Source organism: Corythoichthys intestinalis, chromosome 9 (genome assembly GCF_030265065.1).
Source record: "Corythoichthys intestinalis isolate RoL2023-P3 chromosome 9, ASM3026506v1, whole genome shotgun sequence".
NCBI classification, from domain to species: Eukaryota; Metazoa; Chordata; class Actinopteri; order Syngnathiformes; family Syngnathidae; genus Corythoichthys; species Corythoichthys intestinalis.
In genome coordinates, this window is record NC_080403.1 from 41,357,020 (window position 1) to 41,364,930 (window position 7,911).

Below are 7,911 nucleotides of genomic sequence, written 5' to 3' on the forward strand. Positions count from 1 at the left end.
AATGCTAATGCTACGAGTTACTTTTAGTGTGTGATGATTAGTCAGCACAGACTTTCAAAGGCTAAAGCAATATTGCATATTCTCTGTTGCCAAGTTAAGAAGACAAATCTTACCTTGTGTTGCAAAACAAGCAAGTCTGGAGAGGAGAGGAGAGGACACCAGTGAGCTGGGGATGGGGGAATGCAGCACGTGACATGTCACACAACCAGACACTGCTACGATGCAGGCTAACTACACATGATGGAAGTTCTGGCGTATTTTTGTGTTTCGTTATGTTTTAGTCTCTCAAGACGCGTTTTTAGCTTGTTACCGTCACGTCGTCGTAAAAAAAATTGTTCGTCGACGAAATATTTTCGTTATAGTCATCGTTGACAAAAACAACACTGGCTTAAAAGATTGAAAAAACACAGATTTTTTTTTGTCTGATATTTGATAGTGACGAAAAACATGGGAGCAGACATTTAATCAATGCTTGTACTACATTAGCCAATGAAGCCCAGGTTGCCCTCCTACCCTCTTGACGTCATGAATACTCATAATCGTATGCGCCAGTCCATTTTTGTGTATGTGTATGAGTGCAACTAATGTCAAAAAACGACTGCGCTCGTAAACTGTGTCATTTTCTCCTTTAGAGGTTGAAGAAATTCTCGATTTGTATACTTACGTAAGTGCTTTTAGCTAACGTCTTTTGCATTAAGGTAATTTGTTCTAAGTGTTGTCTGTCCCTTCATTCAGTTTATCAAAGCAGACTTTGGTTGAGGGGTGGAGTACACCGTAGAGTGGTTACCAGTCTATAGAAAACCAACCATTCACAATCAAGAATCTTGAATTAATTTAACATGATGTTTTTGAATGCGGGAGAAAACACACTGAGAAAACATTCACAAAGGAAGAACATTCATATCCCACAATGTACTGTCAGAGATGAGATTTTGATCTCGAACCTCTGACTGCGTGACGGACACAGTCATTAAACAACACCTCCTAAAATATATATTATATGCCACTCATAAAGTGACCGTTGTTTGACTTGAACATTGGCGCTTATGTTCTAGGTCTGTATGTCAAATGATGTCAGCACTAAAATCCACCCGCTGAAAACTCAGGGGGCTTTTGTGACGGCTTTTAGCACATTATGAGACACCCATTTTTTGGGCTCGGACTGCTTTATTGACACATCAGCCTGATGACATCAGTGAAGGGATAAATGCAACATTTACTATGCATTACTATTGAACTCAACATGTTTTTTTCCAAACAAATTTGAGATGTTTAATAAAATTTTGTTTCTCTATATGTTCCCTCCATTAGCTGGCAACCAGATCAGGATGTAGCCTGCCTCCTGCCCATAGTAAGCTGGGATAAGCTCCAGAACCCCCAAAACTCTCATGACCATAACTGGTGCAGAATATGAATGCATAAATAATCAAATATGCAAAACAGATGAATCAAGGCTGGGTGTATCATAGACTTTACCATCAGTTGACTAGACAGCTCCTACAAACATTTCGCCACGCCTTCCCGAAGGCCAGGCAGAGCGTCGTGCAGCTTTCACTGCTATAAACTCAAACACACGTTGCGTTCAAATGCTGGATTTAGGTGGAAAAGGATGAAAGTTTCACTGCATACAAGCAGACAGGAGTGTCTCAAGAGTGATTTGGTCGAGGATTGAAGGTAATTATTATGTAAAATAACACCATGCATGCACTTTGAAGCGTTGTGAAAAAAATGTTAATGGGAAAAAAAATAGCAAAGCTTGAAATATTTACGTAAAATTAATGATAACTGCCCGTTTTTTGTTTTTTTGCTTTTAACCAGGAATGTAGACTGTTTTACGTTCATATCTATAGAAATTCTGGGATTTACGCATTTTTTTTAAACATGAACTTTACACTTAAAAAGCTCTTTCAACTTAGAAAGCTCTTTGTTTTGTGATGGCCGCCATGTTGTATCCATACACAATAGCGTAACTTAAGCTTGAAATACAGTATTTATGTAAAATGAATGAAAACTGCCTGTTTTTTTGCTTTTAACCAAGAATCTTGACTATGACTTTTATGTTAATATCTATAGAAATTCCAGGATGTACGCATTTCTTCTATAAGAATTTTCTTCATAAAAAGCTCTTTGTTTTGTGATGGCCGCCATATTGCATCCATACACAATAGCATAACTTTACATTCAAATGATCAGGTAATTTACGGCCAACTGCCCGTTTTTTTGGGCAAAAATGAGTAATATATGACATTTCTGCGTCCATACAAAAAAACAAAACAAAACAAAAAAAAAACGCATTTTACGTGTTTTATTTTATGTAACATTTCAATCTAAAAATGATGAGGGCCAGATAGCCTGCTAGACGTGCTGAGGCAATAGTAAAATCAGAATCAAACCTAAATTAATTATCATTGTATATAGAAAAATGCAAATTTTTCTTTTGTTGAGTAAAATTAAGATGATTCTGCATGTTTTCGTCAAGTATTAAGTTTCCGATGTGAAAATGGAATGATTTATTAGCTGTTGAAAACTTGCACTAAATTACAAAAAAACCTAAGTGGCTATTTTAGGCAAAAACTTTCTATTTCTATTGATCCTGAAAATATAGGTGATTATCTCTGCTTTTGTTGATTTTTGTGCAGCTAGCGTAAAATTTGAGAATTTTATAGCCATTTTAAGTTTTGTTATACTTGATGTCACTGCTCATGGAGACTCATACTAGTCCTTCTCAAAAAATTAGCATATTGTGATAAAGTTCATTATTTTCTGTAATGTACTGATAAACATTAGACTTTCATATTTTTTTTTAGATATATTACACACAACTGAAGTAGTTCAAGCCTTTTATTGTTTTAATATTGATGATTTTGGCAAAAAAGTCAAGAAAAACCAAAAATCCCTATCCCCAAAAATTAGCATATCATGAAAAGGTGCTCTAAAGAAGCTACTAACCTAATCATCTGAATCAACGAATCAACTCAAAACCCGTGCGAAAGATTCCTGAGGCTTTTAAAAACTCCCAGCCTGGTTCATTACTCAAAACCGCAATCATGGGCAAGACTGCCGACCTGACTGCTGTCCAGAAGGCCATCATTGACACCCTCAAGCAAGAAGCTAAGTCAAAGAAAGAAATTTCTGAGCAAATAGGCTGTTCCCAGAGTGCTGTATCAAGGCACCTCATTGGGAAGTCTGTGGGAAGGAAAAAGTGTGGCAGGAAACGCACAACCAAAGGAGGTGCCCGCACCCTGAGAAAGATTGTGGAGAAGGGCCGATTCCAGACCTTGGGGGACCTGCAGAAACAGTGGACTGAGTCTGGAGTAGAAACATCCAGAGCCACTGTGTACAGGCGTGTGCTGGAAATGAGCTACAGGTGCCGCATTCCCCAGGTCAAGCCACTTTTGAACCTGAAACAGCGGCAGAAGCGCCTGACCTGGGAGAGAGAAGCAGCACTGGACTGTTGCTCAGTGGTCCAAAGTACTTTTTTCAGATGAAAGCAAATTTTGCATGTCATTCGGAAATCAAGGTGCCACAGTTTGAAGAAAGACTGGGGAAAAGGAAATGCCAAAATGCCTTAAATCCAGTGTTAAGTACCCACAGTCACTGATGGTCTGGGGTGCCATGTCAGCTGCTGTTGTTGGTCTACTGTGTTTTGTCAAGGGCAGGGTCAATGTAGCTAGCCATCAGGAGATTTTGGAGCACTTCATGCTTCCATCTGCTGAAAAGCTTTATGGAGATGAAGATTTCCTTTTTCAGCACCTGCTCATAGTGCCAAAACCACTATTAAATGGTTTACTGACCATGGCATTACTGTGCTCAATTGGCCTGCCAACTCTCCTGACCTGAACTCCATCGAGAATCTGTGGGATATTGGGAAGAGGAAGTTGAGAGACACCAGACCCAACACTGTGGATGAGCTTAAGGCCGCTATCAAAGCATCCTGGGCCTCCATAACACCTCAGCAATGCCACAGGCTGATTGCCTCCATGCCACGCCGCATTGAAGCAGTCATTTCTGCAAAAGGATTCCCGACCGAGTATTATTGAGTGCATAGCAGATATAATTAATTGAAGGTTGACTTTTTTTGTATTAAAAAAACACTTTTTTGTATTGGTCGGATGAAATATGCAAATTTTTTGAGAAGTGTGTTTTTTCTTGACTTTTTTGCCAAAATCATCAATACTAAAACAATAAAATGCTTGAATTACTTCAGTTGTGTGTAATGGATCTAAAATATATCAAAGTCTAATGTTTATCAGTACATTACAGAAAAGAATGAATTTTATCACAATAAGCTAATTTTTTGAGAAGGACTAGTATGTGCCTAAGGGAGGTGCCTTTTTTGGTTTTAGGTCGCTACCGGCTTTAGTTTTGGAAATATCTGAATTTTAAGTTTTTGAGAATAGGCCCCCTACGGATCGGCCTCGAGCCCCATGTCCCGTCAACTGATAGTGAAGTCTATGGGTGTAGATAACCCCCCGCCTACCTCAGTGGAAGAAGACGTCAGCCTGAATGAATTCCCTAAGGATGAGAAGGTGATAAAACTTGGATCCTGCTTAGACTCGACTGACAACACTTATGATTTCGACTTTGAAGATGAAGGGCTTTGTCAGAGTTACAGAATCTCAAATACTCAAGCATACGGCAGTGTTACCGCTACATTCTGTTGCTCCTGATAATTTACTTTTTTTTTTCTTTTATTTGTGACACACAGAGTATCTGCGGACATTTTTTAACTATGCAGACATTTCCACTGAGGTTTGTATGTCCCTTCTGGTGTTAGGTATAGTTTGTATGCCATGCCACGTTTAGCCATCGGCTAGATGTGGTACAGAGTATAAGTGCTGCAAAAATGTTCTGGCTGGGCTCGGTTTCAGTTAAAAAGACATTTACAATGAAATAATGTTATGAAATCTTATTAGTAGTTTAAGTTAATTTGGCCTGGTGCTAACTCAATGTTGCTAATAACGATAAGCTAATTGATAGAACTGGGGTTACACTAATATTAATCTTCACTACACTTTTCAGGTGAACTTATTTATATATATTTTTCTCAGAAGAGATCAGTTAGACTTATATTGACCCATTGCTCTACCATACTGATAATGGTGAATATATATTTTTTACCTTTTCTTCCTTTTTTTTAATTTATTTATTTTTTTATTTGGGTATTTCTGTTGAATAAATAAAATAAACGTAACATTAATTAAAATAATAATAAAAGACTGATTTCAAATATTTTAAAATTTTACTGCAATAATATCAATAGTTACCAGCTTTGAGGAAAGAAAGCTTGAAAAACAATTTGGAATAACGAGCAGACTCACAGCTCAAACATCATTTTGATGCAATTTTCACCACGATATCTGATAAGTCCCTTTTCATTTACTTCATGTATAGATGCTATGTGCGTTTATCCTGAATATATAGACAAGTTTCCTGAGTGAAATATGGGCGGCGCCATCTTGGAAAATGTCTGCTCCGAACTTCCGGTTTAGAAAGAACAACATGAATTGTGGTTGAAGTAAGCAGTGTGTTGTTGACAAAGTTAAAACTGCAAAATCAAAGCAGAGGAACCCACGAAATCTCCAAAAATGGATTCAGCACGATGTAGATGACACTCCGAGACTTTCTGCGCTGTGCGTGATCTCTTGGAAGCGCTTATATTTATAGTTGGAAGTGGAATGTTTTCATCAGCGACCAGCTGGTAGCTACAATTCGCCAGTGTGGATCTACCTAACCTAACGCCTTAAATGGAAACCAGCTGCAGACAAGAAGTTAAGCATGTGATTTCAACTGAGGATATTCTTAAGGGATCTTGATGAGTAATGTTACTCCAGCTCCACTGTTGTTTTGGATGGAGAAATTCTAAAACGGAAGTTGCGCGCAGACATAAGGAAGTAAAGCGGACGTACCTCGGAAACTTGTCCATAGAGTTAAAGCACAGAGTAGCAATGTTTAAAGTACAGCTCCGCCCGCTAATGGCTTCACTTAAAACATCAACTCTAAGATGGTTTCCACTGGTAGTTCGGCTCTACATGCAGTCAAGTAGACTAGGAATTTCTGTTATAATTTCCCCACACCTTAATCGTAATTCAAATGCGTTCAACATTGAATAGCCCAACACCACTTTCATGAATTTCAAACACTTGTGGGAATCCTGCTCCGTATTGCATTTGCATAAAATATTCATATGAATGCCAATCCAGTGAGACTTTGATATGACAAAGACCATGTGAAATTGGGCGACTGATCCACGCGTAGTCACAAATTATATGCAAAATATTCAATAGATTGCAAATTTACGGTATAAACACATCATGATAATAAACAGTCTCACTATAAATATATTTCACCACTCCAATACTGTATTGTCAAGCCTGTCTCAATGGTTTCCCTAGCCAAATTAATTCACGTGTACCCTTCTTCTTGTGCTACTGGTGTTTTCTAAGAAGATCAAACCAGTTACTGGCCTAGTAAGAAATCATTAAATGGAGCCCCATGATGAGATCAAACCTGACTAGTTGACCCCCGGGGTTTCAGTTACCTGCTTCTGCATGTTAGAGAAAAAGTACTGTATCTGTGACTGTCTAAATGCTTGCAGGTTGGTAACTCCAACCAGTGCCAGCCCATAAAAAACAAAGGCATGCAACAGGGTCTATCCATATGGTCTTTAATCTACTACATAAGATTTTGATTGCAATCCATGTCAAGTAAAGACAATCTTATGAACCTAAATAAAATAATAATAATATACAAAACACTTGAAACAATGTCACTGGGGCTGAGAACCCATGTTTGGTTTATTATGCCAAAAAGATCACTTGAGCATTGAAGATGAAACATGATTTTCCCCTTCCAATGGATGCAGTTACAATATCGGAAGCACAACCATGTCCAGCAGTATATTCTCTAATTTGAAAACAAACACCCAGCACATTTATCAAACCTTATCTGTGTCTACTTACTTCTTGCTTCAGTGCTTGTCAGGTAATCAGTGGTTCTGGTAGGCCACCTCCAGTTCTTTGTGCGTACCTTTTATATTTCACTCTGCTCAAAAAGCCTCTTCATTTGTGCTTCTACTCGACAGCGACAACCTGAGTAATTTCACTGTGAGTCAGCTGTCAGGGCCTCCTAACCAAGCCAAATTGCAGGGTGCCTTTTGACACACTGCAAAAGCACCTGCATCCTTGAAATTTCGCTTCCTTTTAGACATCATTACCTTAGAATTCCTTTGACAAATTTGAATGCTTTCATACTTGAATATGACTGTTTTGGGGCGATACCAAAGCATTAACAAAGTCAATTTATTTTTATCTAGTACATGGGAGGCCTATTTGTTGCATGAGAATACTTCAACAATGTAGAGCAATTATTCTCAAATTGATGTATGAGTACTACTCGTGGTATGCAAATGAATCACATACCCAACCACAATTCTGTTTTATTTAACTTTTAGGTTCATTTCTTTTGCATGTGTTTGTAATTTGTGAGAACAGTATGTTTTACAAACTTTTACAGTGCAAGATTTATTTGGCTTTTATATGCAAACGTTTTAATTGAACCTTTGAATTACCTACAGTTTTTGGATTATAGACGTTATTCCTTTAATCTTTCATTTTTCCTTGATATTTTAACTTGAACGTCAAAAAAAAAAAAAATTCTGCTAAATAACTCTTTTGTTGTTTAATTTTCATGGGTTTATTTCTCATTGTGAAATTTCAAAATATTTCTTTTAACTCATTCACTCCCAGCCATTTTCACCGGTGCAACCCCCTTCGCTCCCAGCCGTTTTACTGGCTTTTGACTGATTTTGCAAGGCCCACAGAAAATTCTGTTTGATTGCTATATAAACATGGAACCCACCAAAAGAAAGATTAGACTCTCTTCTTTCCGCTGGAAAAAAAGTTAGTTCAT

General features: G+C 37.8%; 1 protein-coding gene across 5 annotated transcripts in view; it reads right to left on the reverse strand.

Annotated features, from left to right (window-relative positions):
- Nucleotides 1-7,171, reverse strand: part of LOC130921680 (retinoic acid receptor gamma-A-like) — a 95,732-nt gene extending 88,561 nt beyond the window's left edge. The window contains exons 1-3 of one of the 5 annotated variants that reach the window (XM_057845866.1): nt 6,963-7,171; nt 4,481-4,515; nt 114-136 (exon numbers count right to left, since the gene is read on the reverse strand). The gene's annotated coding sequence lies outside the window, so the exon portion shown is untranslated. The remainder of the gene's footprint in view (nt 1-113; nt 137-4,480; nt 4,516-6,962) is intronic. The other 4 variants (XM_057845868.1, XM_057845867.1, XM_057845864.1 and 1 more) reach the window with 4 other exon arrangements.
- Between the last annotated feature and the right edge of the window lie 740 nt (nt 7,172-7,911).